This window comes from Euprymna scolopes, chromosome 18 (genome assembly GCF_053919585.1).
Source record: "Euprymna scolopes isolate OS-2025 chromosome 18, ASM5391958v1, whole genome shotgun sequence".
NCBI lineage: Eukaryota > Metazoa > Mollusca > Cephalopoda > Sepiida > Sepiolidae > Euprymna > Euprymna scolopes.
Window position 1 is genome coordinate 110,443,945 of NC_136499.1, and position 22,148 is coordinate 110,466,092.

Consider the following 22,148-nt stretch of genomic DNA (forward strand, 5'->3'; position numbering starts at 1 on the left):
TTAATTATTTTTTTTTTTTTAGATTTTAAGTTTCTATAACTTGGTTGAAGGATTCTAATATGGGTTTTTCATTCTTATATTTCTAATCGGTAGGTTCATGTGCATGGAAGGGTGAGGATGTTTTGCAACTATTCTGTATTACAAGTATACTGTCGCAATTTTCTTACAAATAAAGCAACTTTGACCCGTTGACAACGTATTGTTTTACTGTGTACGTTTTCAACGTCCTAATTGTTTTTTTTTCGCGCTTAAATTATCTAAATAATTGTTAATACTTTCTGCATTTTTACATCGTTCATTTCCGTATTACGTTTAAATTATTTTAACGCAATTTTCTTACAAATAAATCTACTTTAACCTTTTACAACCATAAGAGCATTTTACAACGTATTGTTTTACTGTGTACGTTTTCAGCGTCCCAATTGTTATTTTTTTCGCGTTTAAATTAAACGATATATCAAAATTTGAATAGTGCAAATTTACCTATAAGTATGGCAAACCACTTATAATCCAATGGTTGTACTTTTTTTTTCAAAAATAAACAATTATAAACAGAACGACTCATAGAAATCTATCTATATTCTTTTTTCATTTTTAATATACTTTCATAGAAATGTTTCTATTATGCCACAAAACTATTTTCTTTACGTCATAAGTGTCACGCTCATACATTAATTCCATATCTAATATAACATACTGACCCAACGTGTCACAAGTAGTCTAGTATATATATATATATATATATATATATATATATATATATATATATATATATATATATATATATATATATATAATTTTAAATATTTAAATATTTGAAAAATATTTTTACGTGGATAAAAGTTAGTTATCTATAGACATGCACTTTTGTGTATGTAAAAAAAATTTTTTTCCCAATATTTAAAATAATATATTTATAATAACAAATAACACGTTCTTAATGGGGGGCAACCTGAAAGTAAACAAAGAATGAATAACTTATCTCTTAAAAAGCGTTCAGTGCGCGAAAAGAAAAAATACTACAGAATCGCTAATAAAAAAAAAATAAATCAGCAATCCTATATATCTATATAATATATATATATATATATATATATATATATATATGTGTGTGTGTGTGTGTGTGTGTGTGTGTGTGTGTGTGTGTGTGTGTGTGTGTGTGTTTTATTGGGGTGCATGCACTTATCGACAGATCTGCATTGAAAGAAATACTGTGCGAAGAGAAATCAATCAATAAATTGAAATGGTAATGTTTTGAGAATGTGGTGTTCCACGGTATGATTCTGACCCAGTTGATATTTTCACAAATATAGGCTCATACTTTATTGTGGGCCACATAATCAATAATTTTTTATGTCCATATATTACCAACTGATTATCTCGAGTGGTCTTGTAGTCTGGTTTATATATAGTGGTTAGGAGCTTTGACTGTCGTACAGACGGTCGGGTTTCAATCCTGGCTTGAGGTAGTTGTCTGTCCAGCCGCACTAATGAGCTGTGAAACAGCGAAACAGTACTGTATGTGGATGACTATATATATATATATATATATATATATATATATATATATATATATATATATATATATATATATTTAAACAACAATCTGTATGTATTTTTTAATATTTTATTATTCCGTGTTTTGATTTTTTATTAAAACATATGTTTACATGATTGTAATAATGTTTTTAAATCATTGAAATAGTTTTTAACGCGTTTCCGACGTTCTGCGAAGCGTCCTCTTCAGAAAGTATTTAAAGTGTAAAATATTTAGAATCTATTTAAGATGTGTTTAAAATGTAAAAGATCATTTTCGTAGTCCATTTTGGTGACATGTTTCCGAGCGGTGGAAATATCTGTAAATGATTCACATAGTCTTCATTGGTGTGTTCAACTCCTCCCTTGCTTATTGAGGGCGGGGGGGGGTCAGACCGTGGTCACTGCTGTCTTTTGCTTTTCCCTCTCTTTTCCTGTGTTTCTACTTGTCTTTCTTTACTTTTTCTTATTTTTTCTTTTCTCTTACTTGAGTGGAAGTGAGGGGCACGTTGATACTTGGTCAAATGAGTGCGTAGGGGTGGGTGTGTGGTCTGAAGAGGACGCTTCACAGAACGTCTGAAACGTGTTATAAACTATTTCAATGATTTAAAACATTATTACAATTATAAACATATTTTTTAATGAAAAATCAAAACACGGAATAATAAAATAATGTTACAAATACATACACATTGTTGGTGACCTCTCTTATTTAAATATACATCTTTCTCTCGTTGGAATTTCTCAACCCATTATATATATATATATATATATATATATATATATATATATATATATATATATATATATATATATATCATCTCCTTGAGCCCCTAAAGGGGCATAGGCAATCCGCAACCTCCACCAGCGTTCACGATCTTGGGTTATTCGCTCCAGCTCCCCCAGGAGTAGTCAGTCTGTTTGGCGTCCGCCTCCAGGTCTCTTCTCCAGGTGTTCTTTGGTCGGCCTCTTTACCTCTTCCCTTGATGGTTCTAGGTCAGGGTGTGCCCGATCCATCGCTATCTTCTTCTAATTTCTTCTTCTGCTGGTACTTCGTTGGTTCTTCCCCAGAGATCTTTGTTACTGATGGTAGTTGACCAGTGGATCTTTAGCATTTTTCGAAGGCATGAGCTGATAAAAATTTGCACTCTTCTGATGCTGGTCTTTGTTGTTCTCCACGGTTCTGCTTCATACAGTAGGACTGATTTGATGTTGGAGTTGAACAAGCGGATTTTGGTGCGACATGTGATGAGGTTGGATCGCCGGATATTCTTGAGGGCTATGAACGATTCTCTTGTATTCCCGATTCGAGTCTTAATATCTGCATCTGTTCCTCCCTGCTCTTTGATCACATTCCCAAGGTATGTGAAGGTCTCGACCTTTTCCAGGTTGTTGTTGCCCAACTTCACTGATTCGCCCCCCACCCCCCACCCCGGGAGGACCTTTGTAGCCTTTTGGCCAAGATCAAAGTGTCGTATCTGATCCGACAGATGCTGCAATCAAAAACCATTGTCCTTGTGGCAATCTTTTGGTCCATATAGGGTTGCCCCTATATGGACCAAATGGCTCTCGCTATCCAGCTCCCATTTCCCATCTCTCGGGAGCTGGTCCCCTTTTCCCTCCCTCCACTCTCTTCACATTAAAAAACGGCTTGTGCCTGATTTACTCAGTGGGGAAGCAAATAGATACAGCCCAACTTCACTGCCTCTTTGCTGGAAGCGTTGATTTTCAGGATCTTTGTCTTGTTGGGGTGGATGTAGAAACCAACTTGAGAGGCGTGAGTCGCTAGGCTAAAAATCTTGTTCTGCATCTGTTGCTGCTTGTGGGAGAGCAGAACGATCTCATCGGGGAAGTCAAGGTCGTCCAGCTGAGTCCAGAGTGTCCACTGAATGCCATCTCCCCGTCCATATGCACACACACATACACACACGTACATACATAGAAATATATGTAGGAGCATACATATATACACATATACATACCCACCTACACACCCACACACGTACTCGCATACATCCACCGCTAACAATTATTTTTATTTTTTTATTTTTTATTTTATATATATATATATATATTTTTTTTTTTAATTTTATATATATATATATATATATATATTTTTTTTTTTAAATTATTTAATATCAGCGGAGGCATATCTACAAACTCCCATTTTAAAGAAAAACTTTTTACGAAAATATCTGAAGAGAGCACACCCTAAGCTCGAAACGCGTTATAAAAATATTTTAAAATAAAAATATGATGAAAACCTTTAAAAAAAAACCACAATTGTTGATGGCTACACTCTTTTAAATATATATATATATATATATATATATATATATATATATATATATATATATATATATATATATATATATATACACTTTTTGTTATCAAGTAAGATCTTTGACTTACTTGTTGTTTCATCAAATACTTTTGTATGCAAAATCCGATCCCACATTTTGCTAATTCCTACCCTCTGATGAGAAGGAAAGTATTTCTTCGAAACTCCGCGGATTAAGGACTATCCACTTATCAAGTGTTTCCTTTTCAGATTAAATATGCTTTTAACTCTTTTTCAAAGTGTTTTTTAACATGTTTTCTTAACTATTTGCTCATATATATATATATATATATATATATATATATATATATATATATATATATATATATATATATATATATATATATATATAAATATATATATATATATATATATTTCAGGGGAAAGGGGGAGGAGGAGGAGGTAAATAAAAATAAAAGGAAGCATGTTTTATTTGTTTTTTACCGCATATCAACCTTTTAAGGTTATTTAATACAAGACTAAAAAAAGGGGGTGATGTGCGAACATTTAAAGAGAGGAGAAAAGAGACAGTTTAAATCAGAAGAAAGGTGGCGGGAAAGACTGGAGTTTCACGTAAAAAGGGGAGGAGGAGACTAAAGAAAGAAGTAGGAGGAGAATGATTAAAGGAGAGAGAGAGAAAGAGAGGAGTGGAAAAGAAGAAGACGTGGAAATGAAGAAAAAAAAATGGAAAGACATTTTAGAGGAATAATAACGCAAATAAATTAATAGAAAGTAACAAAAGTAGTAAACGCCTTCCAAAGTTCCAAGAATGGAGGCATGAACCAGAAACGTTTTAGACAGGGAAGTAAATTTTTGTTTTAAAGATCAGAAGCAACCGCCATTGTTTTTTGGTTATAACAGATGCCTCGATGCTGGAAAGAGAGAGCATGCAGCAGCATTCTGGATTTTTTTCCATGAGACTGTGTTCCGAATAGGAGAGGAGGGGTGAGAGTAGGAGGAAAATCAAGATTATCTGACAAGTCTTTGTGCCCAATCTTAAGCGGGTTCTATATATATATATAATTTAAGGTTGCTATTTTCCAAAGGTAGGGTAACCAGTGAAATATAACGAGGTTCATACAAGAGTGCTCAATACAGGAGTAGAGCAGGTTACATTTGTCTTTACATAAGCAGTAGTTTATCTATCTAGGTTGAGTGTGACATCTAGTGGACGTTTTTAATGTCCGTGGTAATTTCAACTTTAAGGTTAATTCTCTTGAATTCTTTTTGATAATTTTTTTTTTTATTCTTTCAGACAACATTCAACAGACCCGAGTAAATTCCTAACCTCTTCTCACATATAAGCATATTAAATTGAAATAAACTTTTTAAAAAGAGAGAATTTTATGACACACTGACCCTTGAAGGTCTCAGACATGGACGAACGAGCTTCTCACTTGTTAAAGATAACATCTGTATAGCCCTAAATTTAGAACCTAATCCCCTCAACCCACAAACTCTAACCCCTAACACCAACACGAAAATAAATAAAGTCACTGATAAATAATTAAATAAACAGATACGAGAATGAATAAACTAATAAATAAGCACCCAATTCAACCCTGTTCTCTAGTTAGTAAACACTAGTAGACCGAAACATGCTCATGACTGTGTAGCAACAAACTATATATATATATATATATATATATAAGAGACATAATCTAAGCAAAGAAAGACAGAAAACACGTAGTAGTCGTGGAAATAGTAGTAGTTATATCTTTATATCACTGCTGTTTTATTTTGGGCCATTATGTCGAGTAGTTCAAGTGATGATATTAGTGAGTAATACAAAAACGAAAACAAATAGTAGTAGTAGTAGTAGTAGTAGTAGTAGTAGTAGTAGTAGTAGTAACATGTTCACTCCTATAATACACATAGTGTTTCAAGTTTGCCTTCCTTCAAATGTCGAGTAATGTTGTCCAGTCATTTTGGAGCCTAACAGCTAGAATAAAAATGCAATGCATGTTCTGTTCTCGTGCAGAAGCTTTGTTTCTTATTGTTTTTTTTTGTTTTGTTTTTTTTTGTTTTGTTTTGTGTGTGTGTGTGTGTGTGTGTGTGTGTGTGTGTGTGTGTGTGTGTGTGTGTGTGTGCGCGCGTGTGTGTGCGTGTGCGTGTGTGTGTGTCTTAAAAGTGACGTGCCTCCAGTAAATGGGGATAAAACTTGCTCGGTTATATGACGTGAGCGATTATGTAATGAAAGTCGAAGAGCAAAAGCAGAAGAAGAGAAAGAAACGTCACAGATGAATGAATGATGAGGCTACGGCAATCAGGTGATCTTCCTTTGTTTTCAGAACCCGCGGTTGGTGTCGCTACGATGGCGTCTCTTTTCGAATTCTGCACACGACCAGAGCGTGCGTGTGTTGAAGCCACGAGGCGCTGGTCGTGTAGATCTGATCGAAAAGAAACCGACTTTTTATTCATTCATTCATTCATTCATTCATTTTGCACGAATCAGATGATTCTATTATTGGCATTGGTTTCCATGATATCTTTCTAGTAAGAACCTTTCCAAGAAGACATCACGTACTTACACACACACACACACACACACACACACACACACACACACACACACACATGCACACATGAAGGTTGCCAATATCCTAAAATCCCCATGCTTCCGTTCAGTTTCTAAAGACAAAGGATACCCCTTAGGGGCAGTGACACAACGGTTGGAAAGTGGAATTGAGAAGTCAGCACCCCCCCCCCCCCGAGGAGGAACACTCTGACCTTCAAAAAGTGCCTGCACAGCCTAATCGGCATTCCCCGGTAAGAGCGCCTCAGGAGATTGGCAATAAACTAGCCTTTTTTCAAGGCCTGGGTGAGTGAACCTCTTAGAACTGCACAGAACTAAACTCCCACCGCAAAATCCACAAAGACCGGATCATTACAGGATTGGTATATTCTTTGCTGATTTTGGGGGCCCAGGATTGCTCGGAATTGAATTAGGGTCACATGACATCATATTACTTTCTTTGTTTTTATGGACTCTACTCCCGTTTCACCGTCTAATATATTCGGAAGAAACGGAAATGTCGGAAAACTCCGAATTAGTGTCTTATATCCATCCATGCTTCCGTTCAGTCTTGAAAGACAAAGGATACCCCTGTAGGGGCAGTAGCGCATGTAATTGTGAGGCAAGGGTTACGTAATCTCCAACCACACTTCTCCTGAATCGGCACTGTTTGACTCCAGTGGCAAAGAGAAGACCAGGACGACTGGAAACAATGCCGAGATAAGCAGAGAGAACATACAGCACCTGAAAGTCCCAAATGGTCACCCATTTAGTACTGACCAGGTTCAATGTTGCTTAACTTCGGTGATCCAGCGGGAACCGGTGTCAACGTGATTATGTCGTATAAAATAAGATGTTTCTTTTGGATTCGAACTTGGCACACCCAGTCGGTATTGTTAACCACTGTGCCAATGTTACTTCTCATCCGTCTGTTTATTTGCGTAAAGTATATGTAAAAACACACAAGCACAACATTCTATATATTAATGATAATACTACCGTCTTCCGCCTTCGTGCTTATTACGCGCACTTGTTCAGTAGCAGCTGAAAACAGTAGTACATGCAGACAGGGAAAGCTGTAGTGTGTGCTCAGGAATAGGAGACATAGAGAAGTGCACAGAGACGGAAGAGACGATAAAGTGATTCTAATATGTTATTTTACACTAGTCTGAGAGAAAGAGGGAGTTGTGTCAGTTTATGGAGAGATGGACATATGAATCAGCAGTAAGTTAACCTCTTTTTATGTTGTTCATAACCGAAAATTATACAGACGAAAGGCCTTCCAAAAGTAATGTCTCCTATCTTTTTATTTCGCCCGAATAGATAAGAGAGGGTTGCAAATTGTCAGTGTAATGATAACTAAAACCATTTATCTATGACCTGAACGCTTCATCGTTCTCTTGTTGATATTGACGGTGTGAGACTTAAAGAAAGCAACTCCTGTAAAGGATATGCGTCAGAAAAAGAGAAGCATCATTAAATTTCTTTATGCAGAAAAAAAGTGGGAGAGATGAACATTCACCGGCGCCTGTCGAACGTGTACGAAACCGACGCAGTTGATGTCGGCACAGTTACAATTAGGAGATGTGTTCGTCGATTTCAGAGTGGCAACAGAGACTTTTAGGATCGAGGCATCAAAAGATTCTGGCACAAGTGCATTGGTGATTATAGTGACTATGTTGGAAAATAAATTGTGGAACACTAAAGGTCACTCGTTTTAGTGGTACTATTGCCGTCTTCGTAGCTCTTCAGCGTTTTAGTTTATAAGTAAAAAATAATGGGATGTCTTACATTTGGACCGACCTTTGTAGGTAAAATTCATATCCGTGTGAGGCTTTTCAATCTGTAACTTGTTTTAAATGCTGCGTTTCTGTTTAGCATTCTTACTATATGATTTATCTCGACCCAATTATTTTATACCGTATCTATCACTATCGCTTCCGTCGCTCTCTTTTCCTCTTTTTATTAATGAAAATATGTGTTTATATAAATAGCAGAAGGACACGACGTTACCTAGGATTGCATGAAGATCAACGAATGTTTCACCCTCTCATAATTTATTGTTAAATCGCCCATTTTTCAATCAAATCGATTGATTGCATCCCCTAGTTAGGGACCCATCGCGGTGCACTGGGAGGAAGCTTCACATGCTTCTTGATTTGATTTAGTTCACAATACATTGTCGTCTGCATTGCACTGTAGAGAACCTACTGTTGATTTTATAAAATTATTATTCGTATATAATGGTTTAAATTAAAGTTCAAAATGCAAAAGTCAAGTAGCATGCTTCAATTATGCTCTAAATAGAAACATTCATTTTGAACGTATAAAAGAGCATACTGTTGATTTTGTATGCCTGGCCTTTCTGCTTGTGCGGTTTAAATTGCTTAAATTTGAGGTTAAAATGAAAAAGTAAAATACCATTGTGGAATTGTGCTTTAATCAGAAACATGCATTTCGAACGCGCCCCTGTCATACCAAAGAACCTACTGTTGATTTTATATATCGTGCTTTTCAGCTTGTTTTCTAATTAAACTTCTCAAATGCACTCGTGATGTTAAGCTGTGTAAGGTTTTTACTTTGGTTAAATCGGTCTTTCCTTCTTTCACGGAATTATTCGATTCTCGATTATCGATACTTATCGAAGGCATTCCGATATAAAACCTATCTAAGAACACTGCCAAGCGCATAAAGTACATTCGTGTTAAATTTCATAAAAATTGGCCAAGCCGTTTTCGAGTTCATAGGAAACGAATTCATACACACAAAGTTCCTTTTATATAATAGTAGAGATAATAATTGAACGAGTTTACTCTCTCTCTCTCTCTCTCTCTCTCTCTCTCTCTCTCTCTCTCTCTTTCTCTCTAAACTATCCTCGTATTTCTCTCTTCCCTCTCTTGTTCTCGCTTTATTCAACCACTGTTATTTATTTCTCAATATGTTTTTCTCATTATTTAAAGAAATAGTAACCTTCTTTTTCGGCGCTTCCATCTAATGACTCTGCACGTCACAAACACGTAATTAAGGTAGTAAGCGCCTGTTCACTTCTATACACAGATGATGAATAATAAAATACCTGTCTATTTATTAATAACAGGCATCACAATATTGTTAGATAATCAAGGTCAGGTCTACTAATAATAAGAGTCCTAAATAAATCGAGAAAAAATAAAACCATGAGAATGACTCGTCCTGATTAATGAACTTGATGCTATCAAACGTAAAACGCTAGAATCAATGGTCAAAAGCGTCACGGCAAATTACATAACAAGGCTGGAATTGAATTGAGATATCCAATTCCAGAGGATCGCCGTCAGCCAAAAGCTAAACCCATCGATCCTTTTCCACTTCACCGTGGTCAACATCAAGATCAACAGTAAAACTGATTTCTATTTTTTATAAATCAAATATAGCATAAAATCACAATATATACCGGTTTTAAGACAAAACTATACTATTTAAGGCTATTGTACTCTTACCGGCTCATTTGGCAAAATAGGTACAGTGTTCGCTAAAATGCTAGGAAGCCAACGTTCAATCCAAACGCCAAAATAATTATACTTGATGCTCACGTGCTAAAACCTAAACATTCTAAGAGGTAGGATCAAAGATACTTCGAATATATATATATCCGAAGGTTTACATTATTATCAAATATTATTACGTGCATAAAATGGATATATTCATTGACATGTATGCTTCTAGCTTTCAGCCGTCATCAGTATAACTTAGGATCGAACTCATAACACCGGCATTCGTCATCTGGTATTGTACAAATAAGCTACGATGACTCAACACTTGAATGCGCGTGTTTTTTTATTGCTTTTGAATTTAAGATTTGTTGTTGGCGTTTTTTAGCGACATTAACAACTTCGAAACGCTGTTATTTATTTTTTTTTCATTACCTTAGCGTTTTTTTAAGCAGTAAAAGCTTTTTTTTTTGTTATTCACACAAACACACACACACACACACACACACACACACACACACACATATATACATATATATATATATATATATATATATATACTCGGGTTTTTTTATATTCAAAAGTAATGGACTAATGAATTCAACGAGGTTGTTAGATAGTGCTCAATAAAAAGAGCTGATAATACTTGTTTATTGTTATATAAACATGCTCACATCCCGCTGCTACAAATAGCCACTTGTTTCAATCAAACAACAGATATCATCAGGCAGCGACTTGACTATTCAAAAGTCAAGTCGCTGCCTGATGACATCTGTTGTTTGATTGAAACAAGTGGCTATTTGTAGCAGCGGGATGTGAGCATGTTTATATAACAATAAACAAGTATATATATATATATATATATATATATATATAAACACATATATCACCCGCTACTTAATTGGCTGAAAATGCGAAGCTCGTTGTTTGTTTGTTTACGAACAGGCGATTTGAGCACTATAAAAGTGGTGGCGGGTGTCTATTTAAATAGACATTCCGACAAGTTATTTACGGGCGTCGATTCCATGGTCGAGTGAGAGAACTGCCGACTATCAACACGACGGTTCTAGGGTCATTCTTTGGGTTGGGAGAGATGCTAGTCTAGCAGCACTGATGAGTTGTGATACAACGAAACAGGACTGTATGTCGATGACTACAAACATATATATATATATACCTTTTACACACTTAATATATAATAATAATAAGAAGAAATGAATACGTCTCATAAAAAATAAGGAACGACACACACATACATATATATATATATATATATATATATATATATATATATATATAAGTAGATTGTAGTTTGCTTGAAGCATTGAAGAAAATTATAAGGTAAAATTAAAAGCCAAGAACAATGCGAGATTTTTTTTATATAGAGTAAAATTAAATGAAAACAAAAGAAATAAATTTCCTTTTTTGTTGTTTGTTTTTTCTTTTTCACACAAATTTTAACTCTAAACAACAGTATTTTTTTCTGTTGTATTATATAACACCATTGAATACAACAGAAAAAAAATACTGTTGTTTAGAGTTAAAATTTGTGTGAAAAAGAAAAAACAAACAACAAAAAAAGAAATTTATTTCTTTTGTTTTCATTTAATTTTACTCCATATAATTGTTCTTGGCTTTTAATTTTACCTTATATATATATATATATGTATGTGTGCGTATGTGTGTGTCGCTCCTTATATTTATGAGACGTATTCATTTCTTCTTATTATTATATATTAAGTGTGTAAAAGGTGTGTATATATATATATATATATATATATATATATATGTTTATACATATATATATATGTGTATGTGTGTGTGTTCGTTTGTGACTAACAGGTAATCTAAAAAAAATACTGAACCAATTGCCTAGAAATTTTGTTACAGCATTTTAATCTAATTTATTCTCGGACATGTTTTTATTCATGACGTTCTATTAAATTTATATTTGATAAATTATTTGGCTTTCTTATAACATAGATGGGAATTGTAACCGAACATGTGACAGGCTTTCTTCTACTTTTCCTTCTTTTTTCTTTCTTTTTTGTTGGTTTAGTATATTTCTTTCTTTCCGATTTTCTAAATTGACTGACTATTCATTTTCATCTTTTTCTTTAAACGTTCATTTATGATGGGTTTCAACGACAAACCCCTAAACTTTCAGGTACGTAACAAAAAAAAATGACTTGATTTGTCGTTTTTATATTTTTTCCCGGGTTGGAATGCCCACTAAGGCACATTTCCATGATATTAAATTCTGGATACTTTAAATAATATAGATTTTGCTATAGCATTTCAACATAATACTACCGCGTTTCCTTTGATTTAATATTTTTTTTTAAATATTACAATATTTAAAACATTTTCTTTTTGAAAATCGAATTTTAGCGAAAATTCCCGACATGGAACCCTTTTTCGTTCGACGTTCAAACTTGGTTTCCTCCCCCCCCCCCCTCTCATTTTAACTGTTTTTTTTTACTTGCAAACACGCACAAAAATAAAAATGTTATTAATATGCTTAATTTCTTTAAAAATGAAAGAGGTCCTGGATATACCCTTAAACTATATCCAGTGGTGAATTCCCCGCTTGCGGGCTTCGGGGAATGTGGAGCAACCCTTTTATTACCATTGCTCCCAGGTCCACTCTGACCAGGAGTGGTAGTACCTGTTAGGGTCCCAACTATGGGTTAAATAGAAACCGACTTGAAAACAACAAATATATTCTATTAAAAAAAAAAATTTTCTTCAAAATCTTTGGATTCGGCATTAAATAACCATAAAAATGTTGATATGCCGTAAAACAAAAACAACCAACAACGAAAAATGAAAGAAGTATACTAACATTTATAAAAAAGAAAATTAGTAATTGTTCTGAGGACACACCTATAAACAACGTAACTACCCCCGACAAACCCGACAAGCTACTAAGTCTCATCCCTTCACAGTAGAGATCCCTAGGTGCAAGAAAGCCTTTTACTCCAATAGTTTCTTCCCCAGAACTGCGGGTCTTTGGAACTCCCTTCCGGGATTCTGCTTTCCCAACTGCACTGATATGCAGAAGTTCAAGTGTAATGTTAACAAACATCTTTCTACTCATCTCCCTTCATAATGACCCTGCTAATTAAGTCCCTGATAGTAGCCCCCTGCTTCAAAGTGGCACTGTGCCTTGTTTGGGGTGAAAATTGAATAATAAAAAAAATAAATTAAAAAAAATAAGAGTTTACTCTTCTGAAATAAACCGAGAGTTACGTCTTTCAGTGTAGCAGTTATACTTCTAACTACGCCAATTTTTTTTTTTTTTTTTTACATAGTGATCACCACTTATCAAGGCCCGGAAGCCACTCAGGGATAAGGGTTATTGCAAGTACAGTACGTTAGTGTGGAGATTTGATGAAGTGTTTAATTAAGGGGGCGGTTCATTAGGAATTTGTTAACATTGGACTTGAAGACATCCAAGTTGTAGTCCGGAGGGAAGCAGGCGGACGGAACAGAGTTCCACAGGCGTGCAGTTCTAAGAAAGAAGCTTTGTTCATGGAATCCGCGTTTTGATTTAGGCACAGATATAGAGTGGGGGAAAATTTTCACAGTGGATTCAGCTAGACGGGTGTTTTTCGTGAAAGATTGGCGAGGGGGGGGGGGCAGAGATTGGCCATATTGACAGCGTTCTGTTTTGTTTTAATACAATTTAACTTTTCTAACCATGTCGCTGTCCGTGCTTTTTTTTTTTTGTGGGTGACCATACCGAGCCACAGTAACTTGGTGATGAGAGATTCGAATTTACAAAAAGGATATTTACAAGAATAGCGAAAAAAAAAAAAAACTTAGAAAAAATGTCAAATTATAAAAACTAGGATCAGTGGTCGCTCTATAAAAAAATATAAAAGTGAATGACTCGAACAACAGGCAGAAAAGAATATAGTGTATAGTATAATAGTGAATGTAAAGATTGTTGGATTTTTACATTTGCTAGTTAAACAGTCAGTACGGTTCCGTTAGGTCGCGGTAATTCCCTACGAGAGTAATTATATGAGAGACTTTATAATGATTAGAACAGTGAATTGGTTACTGTATCATCATTCTCCTATCTTTACTCCGTAAATGGTGCTAGTATTTTTTCTTCCTTTTAAGATTGTCTACATTTTCTCTTTACTATTTGCGTTTCTTTCATACGTACATTTAATGCTTTTTAACGTCGGGAATAATTTTTTAATTATAACGTTCCATTAAATTTTTATGTAATAAATTTATCGTTATTTCCATGGCAGTTGCTCGTCTGAACTCCAATCTCTGGTCCTCCCTCACCAATTTTTCTTGAAAAACACCCGTCTAGCTGAATCCACTGTGAAGAATTTCCCCCACTCTTTATCTGTGTCTAAATCAAAACGTGGATTCCATGAACAAAGCTTCTTTCTTAGAAGTGCACGCCTGTGGAACTCTGTTCCGTCCGCCTGCTTCCCACCTGACTACAACTTGGATGTCTTCAAGTCCAACGTTAACAAATTCCTACTGAACCGCCCCTTTAAGTAAACACTTCATCAAATCTCCACACTAAAGTAATGTACTTGCAATAACCCTTATCTCTGAGTGGCTTCCGGGCCTTGATAAGTGGTGACCATCGTGTAAAAAAAAATTATTTGTTTTTTTTTTTTTAATGAAGTGACCATTTTTTAATATGGTTGAGTATGGTTGTTTGGTTTTACGGCATATGAACCATTTTCGAGTTATTTTGGAAATAGTATTCATGTTGCATCCATTTATTTTGTAGAAGGTTTTTATTCTTCAATTTCTTTGTATCTTCAGTCGATAGTTTGTAGTGTTTGGTTTGGTTGTTTTTATAGTGTACTGTATCGTTTTTGTTCCTTGTCCTGCAGCACATGAATGAGTTTTGCAATGGAAGGGGGGAAACGGGTTACAGTATTAATGTTTGATACATTTTAAGTTAGGAATCTAGTCAGGAATTGGGGAGGATAGAAAGAGGAAATGGAGAGAAGGAAAAAAGGGGGAAGTTGTTTTTGGTTTTGGTTTTGAAAAACATAATTAAGTTTTGCAAAAGGAAGTAGAAAAACAAAAAGCATCAATGTTAGACGTATTTCGTCTCAGGAAACCAATATCTTCAGACGGCCTGATCTTGTAGCACCAGTTTTGATATGGGAATGAACACAGGGTGCTTCACGCCTTAATAAACGTTCTACTGTATCCGAAACTGAGGGATATAATTTAGTAGAACGTTAATAAGTAAAAGTCATCTGTGACGTTAAAAGCCATTAAATAATACAATGAGAATTGACGCAAAAATGGTTCGCTTACAAAAGGAGACTTCTGTTTTAGTTTTAATTTTTTTTTTTTTTACAAGGGTGTCACCACTTATCAAGGCCCAGAGGCCACTCGAGGATAAGGGTTAATAGGTATACATTAGTCATTGTGATTTTAGCATAGTAAACAGTGGGAATTTTGTAACTTGGATTACTTAGGGGGACGATTCAATTAAAACTTGTTCACATTGGACTTTTTCTTTTTTTTTTTCATAGGTATCAACACATTATCAAGGCCAAGAGGCCACTCAAGGATAAGGGTTAAAGAGTGTACAGTAGAAATTGGACAATATAATAATCATTAGTAATGAAAATTTGTTAAATTTGATAACTTATATGGAACGGCTCATCAAGAACTTATTTACGTTAGACTTGAAGACAACCATATTGTAGTCAGCCGGAAAGCAGGAAAACGGAAGACAATTCCACAGGCGTGCAGTTCTAATAAAAAAGCTTTGTTCATGGAATCTACGTTTAGGTTTAGGCACAGATAAAGAGTGGGGGAATTATTGATAGTGTTTACAGCTAGACGAGTGTTTAAATTAGCAAGTTACCTGCATTTGATACTTTACAAAACAATGGAATACTTTATTATATTTTGCATAAACGTTTTTACAATAATTCGAATCTGGTTTTTCTTTTAGAATTATAATAAATCAATAAATATTTGATAAAATAATATATTGACTATTTCATCAAATATTTATTGATTTCTTTATATTTTTCAAAAAAATCTGTTTTTGACATCACAAACTTAAAAGTATATTACTCCGCTATTCCTTAACAAAGCTAAATGACAATCTTTGGAATAGTGTGGTTAACAACACAATGATTGCCTCTTACATTTATAATCATAAGTTACGTGTTCTAGAATGGGCAAAGCAGATAACCTTTATAATTACATAGAAACTATATTTTGTATCTAAAAGTATTGTGAATTTAACCACACTGAGCCACAGCAAAGCGACGCCGAGTACAGCTAGTATATATATATATATATATATATATATATATATATATATATATATATATATATATAAATTACAATTAAATTTACCAAAATGATCCAAGATGGCAAAATTAAAGTATATTATAAATATTAAAGAATTAATATTTATAAAATTATCTCAGCCAGATGTAAAAGCTCGATAAAACCAAATAGGAAATAGAGCTTATTAATATGATATAATAATATATAGGACTTTCCATTTATCTAGTGTTTCCTTTTCAGATTAAATATGTTTTTAACTCATTTCAAAGTGTTTTTTAACATATTTTATTAACTGTTTGCTCATATATATATATATGTATATATATATATATATATATATATATATATATATATATATATATATATAATGATTGTACTGATGCAAATCTAATAAAATTCACGTGTTTATCAAATAGTGCTCAATACCAAATAGGACTGTATAATGCTATAAATTTCTTTATTTATAGAAACACTATTAGCTACATATTTGCATACTTGTTTCACCTGCGTTTTTTTCCAAAGTAGTCTGGTTTCAGATACTCATTGCTTGATGACCCTGGATTTGTAACGTGTATGCACATATGTAGCCAATAATGGGAGCATTGATTTAAAAAGTATACACTATATATATATATAGCAAATTATAGTGATTTAATGAAATTAAAAAATACCTTTATTTAAATCAAGGATTTTTTATTATTCCAAATAAGACAAAGAATACTTTAGAAATTTTAGGTTAATTAATTTAAAGGTTGATTTCAGCTTGAAAAACGCAAAATTTCATTTTCTTCTTCTTCCTCTTCCTTTCTTTCATTTTATTTTCTTTTTCTTTTTTTCTTTTTCCTCTCTGTCCCTATACCCAAGCCTAAGCTTACCTACCAAAACGGCTACTCAGCATTTTATAGCTTTTTATAGCGTGTTTGAACTTGTCTATAGAGGTCACTCTCTGCTACATATATATACATACGTATATATATATGTTTCCCCCCCCCATCCATCACTTCGTTTTAAATTTCTCTCCCCTCCTTCTTACCTATTCTATCTCACTAACGTTTAATTCCAGTAATACTAAGTTCTTTAATAAAAAGTTCCAACCAGACCATAAAAATCTTTTCACCGGCCAATAAAGAAGAATTACTCCAGAAATATGCCCAACTTGGATTTCTACTCTATGATGTGGATTACACAATATACAGCTTGAATCTCATTCCTTCACTGCTTTAAAGGACATTTACCTTGGATTTTACCGCGCAATTTGGAACTAAACCTATATATCATTTCCTTCAATTTCTCCTGCTACGTGACTTCTACTTAATCAATTTTTGATTATGATTTTCCATGTCTAACTGACTTAAGCAAATAGGGTGAATGCCGTTATATCTATTTGCTAATATTTTCTCCTCTGAAGAGATGGTAGGCATCGAAACCCTATAGGATAAGGAGATAAAATTTCTGAAGTGTTCTTTGTCTTACTTGGAATAATAAAAATCCTTAATTTAAATAAAGTTTTTTTTTTATTTCATTGAATCACTATAATTTGTTTTATTTGCTCTATCTTGTATAATGAGCAATTCTTATTTAGATGGGATAATGCATAGAATATTACGACCAGTAATATTTTGTAAATCTTATAATCAGAGGTTTCCATACCGGAAGTATATCTTATAATCAGAGGTTTCCATTCGGAAGTATATATATATATATATATATATATATATATATATATATATATATAGTAATTTATAAAATATATATGGCGATTAAGCTACACTGAATATTCTGCGTTTCATCCAACTATAGGATTCGTCAGGCTTATGCGCCTGACGAATCCTAAAGTTGGATGAAACGCAGAATATTCAGTGTAGCTTAATCGCCATATATATTTTATAAATTACTAACTAGCTCTACCTACGTATTGAGCACTTTTGAAGTAAATACTTAAAGTTTACGCATAAATCCATACTTTCGTATATTAAATTTATGTGAATAAATGAAGTAGTTATATATATATATATATATATATATATATATATATATATATATGAAATAACATAGAGGTGGAAGGACCTGGATACTCAACGTTTCGCCCGATTTATGTGGGCTTCTTCAAGAGGGATGGTCATTGACGAGAGAGTCGGAGGATTGGGGCTATATATAATGATGGGGAGAGCAAAGTGTTTTCCTTATGTAAATTAGATATCATATATACATATATATACATTTTATGAGAGAAAAAAATAAAATTAATTAGAGTAAATTAGTGTAGTGGATTACGTCTAAAAGTTAAAATATCGTAGAGATTAAAAATAATTGTGTTTGGAAATATAGCGGTGATAGATTAAATAAATAAAATGACACGAGATTACGAAATAATTTTTCTTTTTATTATTTTTTTTTGAAGCAGACACTATTGAAGTCTACAAATATCAAATGGTAACTTTTTTAAAATATAGAACTATACTATTTACTATTTATTTTCCAAACTATTTTGTTAAGCTTACTTGCATATTTATCTAATTACCCTAATCGATTCTTCGTTACCGTTCGGCCTTAGTCTGTTACATAATACACTTGCTCCAAGGGAATACAAGAGCAGACACGGCAGTTTGATCATATTTGCAAACAACTACATTTCGAACAAGCGGGCAAATGGTACAGACACAAAACTGGAAAATGAATATTACAAAATTCGTTGCAACATAAAAGTAAAAACAGATAATAAAAAAATCCCAATAATAATAATAATAGCAACGGACGTTATAATAAATAATAAGAAGGAAATAAATTGTCTAATTGTAGATTTTGCCGATCCTGCAGATCACAGTGTGAAGATCAAAGTAACGAAAACAAGACTTAGAACTTGCCTAAGAACGTGAAGAAACTGTAATATAATTCAAATAATTACAAGAGTCTGAAAGAAAAAGATAATTTTCCAGAACTGCCCGCCTTTGGAACACTCTTCCACTGGCATGCTTCCCGGTTGAATACAGCAGCGTAGCCTTTAAATCTAATATATATATATATATATATATATATATATATGTATGTGTGTGTGTATATATATATATATATATAAGGCTATACGTCTGTCTGTTTGTCTGTCTCCATATTTTCAAACCCTATATCTACCGAAACTAAAAGTGCATTTCATGTGAGTTCCGTTTACTTTCATCTGTACAGAGGTAGGAAAATAATTAGTTAGATGCATTTTTTCTTGTGAATGTTTTATAAGAGGAATCATATGTTAAAGAGCAGTCGAAGGCATACAGTCAAAATAAAGATAGAGCAGAGAAAGACTAGCAACTTCCTTTCTGTGAGAAAGAGGATGGCATATCAGTGGCCTGGAGGAATGATACTAGCTTCCGAAAGATGGATTTGTGACCAGGTTCAGATCTCCCAATAGGCAGTAATTATAATTTCCTACACTGAAGCATAAAGCACTAGTTTCTGTTGGTATAAAAATAATTGTTAATATATATTTAGAAAATATTGTATATATATATATATATATATATATATGTGTGTGTGTGTGTGTGTGTGTGTGTATATATGATTGAACAAATCGTTCTCCGTTTTGTATATTCATCTTAGTTTATATTTAATTTTTATTTTTTAGTCAGTTCATACCCGTGTCACGTTGGTACAGTGGTAACGTCACCAGTCTTGAATGCTAGTTTTGTTTTCAGTTTCGATTCTAGCTGATGGCACCCAAATACTTTTTTTTACTTTTGAAATCACGACTTTGTAACAATATATACGAAATCTGAACAAATTAAAATATCATATTTAAACGTATTTTACGCTCGAAAAAATATAATGTAAACAAATTCCTGTTAAGCTATTCCCATAAATAATCAAATTCGACCAATTGTGATTACTGCACCATCACTTTACATTCATAAACCCTATCCTCGAGTGACATCTAGGCCTTGATAAGTATTGACTCCCAATTAAAAAAATACTTGATAAAAAAAGACAAAGCGAAATCGGAACCATCTGTAAGACTGAAACTATTCATCAACAGACGGTCATCCTGAAAACAACCGAAATGAAACCTTAAGGAAACCCTTCTAAAAAGCTACAAATCTAACCGGCACCATGGAAAATGCAAGTAAAAGAAAAAGATAGAGAAACACTACATGGAATCAAGGAACGTTGAAACCGCAAAGTAATAAGTCAACTACAAATATGGTGATGCTGTGCAAAATATTCATGAAGGCTCAAGGTGGATAGGAAAACTAAGGAGTGAAAGTACTAACCAGACCTCCACTGAATGAGGTCAAAGAGAACTGAACCTTCCGTAGAAGGAAAGGTAGTCAGAAGGATATATGATAGACTGTTTTGCGGTATCACAGCGGTTAGACAAAAAGCTACTTCAAACCAGGATCAAAACTCCAATGTTTAAACGATGCTCAGCGTTTCTAACCACTTGCCCATGAAAATTATGCAGTGTGCGTATTTATTTCAAGAGTGATCGATACATTAGTAATTTGGGCGGTCAGGTTTCGATCCTGGCTTGAGGTAGTTGCTTGTCTAGCCGCACTGATGAGCTGTGATACAGCGAAACTGTATGTGGATGACTATAATGCTGTTATATAGCGCCAGGACCCCTAGGTTGGGAACGGTCGTAGTTAGTAAGTTCACCGCTGCAACAAAACCAAGTAGCCGTCTCTTATTGATCGTCTGTTTTTTTTTAGTTTTCTTGTTGTTATGGTAACGGCCAAGACGGCAGAGTTATTTCCCCCTTGACTGTGCATTTTTCTCTCTCGGTGTTCTTCAGCTGTCATTCGCTTGTCATAATAATGATTCCGACTGAAAGAGAATTAACATGCACACAAAGATCAGACGTAACTCAGCATACCAATCAAGACGTAAGACACGCTGGCTTTTTATATAAAAATATATTTTGTTTTTAAATTATTATTCTCGTTCTTGTACATCGAGATTTTTAATAGTTCAAAATTTAACAGTGTGGCTTACTGTCGTTTCAGTGATGGAGAGGGGGTGAAAACGTTATGCTCTCGATAATGCACGTCTCCTATCGGCGTCTCTCTCTTCTCTACCTTCCTCCTTCTCTGCCTCGTCTTCTTCTGCTTCTCCGGACTCCAAAAATCATCTCTTATATTAGCATGTGGTTTTTGCTTGTTTTTTTTTTCCACGCCACGCCACCTGTCGATCACTCTGTTATCGATAATGGATCACGCGTTTCCTGGTCACGTTTTGACAATCTTTTGCCGCATCTGACCCAGAGACATTGTGACCCATTTCTCTTCAGCTGACCGACTATTGACTTTATTTATACACGTGAATCCATCTCTCATGCTAACTTCATATACATTCCATTCTTACGATGGAATGTCACGTTTCCTTGTTTTGTAAACAAAAAAATCATCGTCCGATTTCTCTGTTTACGACGTAATTATTTTTTCGTTTCGACTGGTGGACAATCGATTATTCGATGCCCACCTTTCAAATCTTTTATTATCTTTTTTTAAAGAAGTTTTTCTTTTCAGTTATGTATCGGATGGTCCCAGCCATCCATTACATAACAATGCTCCCTATCTAGGGTTCAGCATATTGGGAAGTGATATACAAATTACCATTAGCATATTAAGCGATGCTCTTTGTGTAAAGAAATTGAGCTTAGGGATTTGGACAATGTCAAAACATTGATAATTGACTGCCTGCATAGCTGCAACAGAATAGCGCAACTGTTAGAAGCTCCGACTGTCATTTGGGCAGTCGGGTTTCGATCCTGGCTTGAGGTAGTTGCTTGTCGAGCCGCACTGATGAGCTCCAAAACAGTACTGTATGTGGACGCCTGATTGAACACGACGGAGTTATTCTTTTTTGCCGATTTTTCTGGATATCTTTTCCATTCGCCGAGTATTGTTTTTTATTTATTTTAGCTGACATGCTGTATAAAATGGCGCCCAAAGTTGTTGGTCAGCCATATTCTACTCAGACATTTTCGATCAGT

General features: G+C 34.1%; 1 protein-coding gene across 1 annotated transcript in view; it reads left to right on the forward strand.

Moving 5' to 3' along the window:
* The first annotated feature begins 7,468 nt into the window (after nucleotides 1–7,468).
* Nucleotides 7,469–22,148, forward strand: part of LOC145297917 (uncharacterized) — a 30,097-nt gene continuing 15,417 nt past the window's right edge. The window contains exon 1 of the mRNA XM_080144257.1: nucleotides 7,469–7,616. The gene's annotated coding sequence lies outside the window, so the exon portion shown is untranslated. The remainder of the gene's footprint in view (nucleotides 7,617–22,148) is intronic.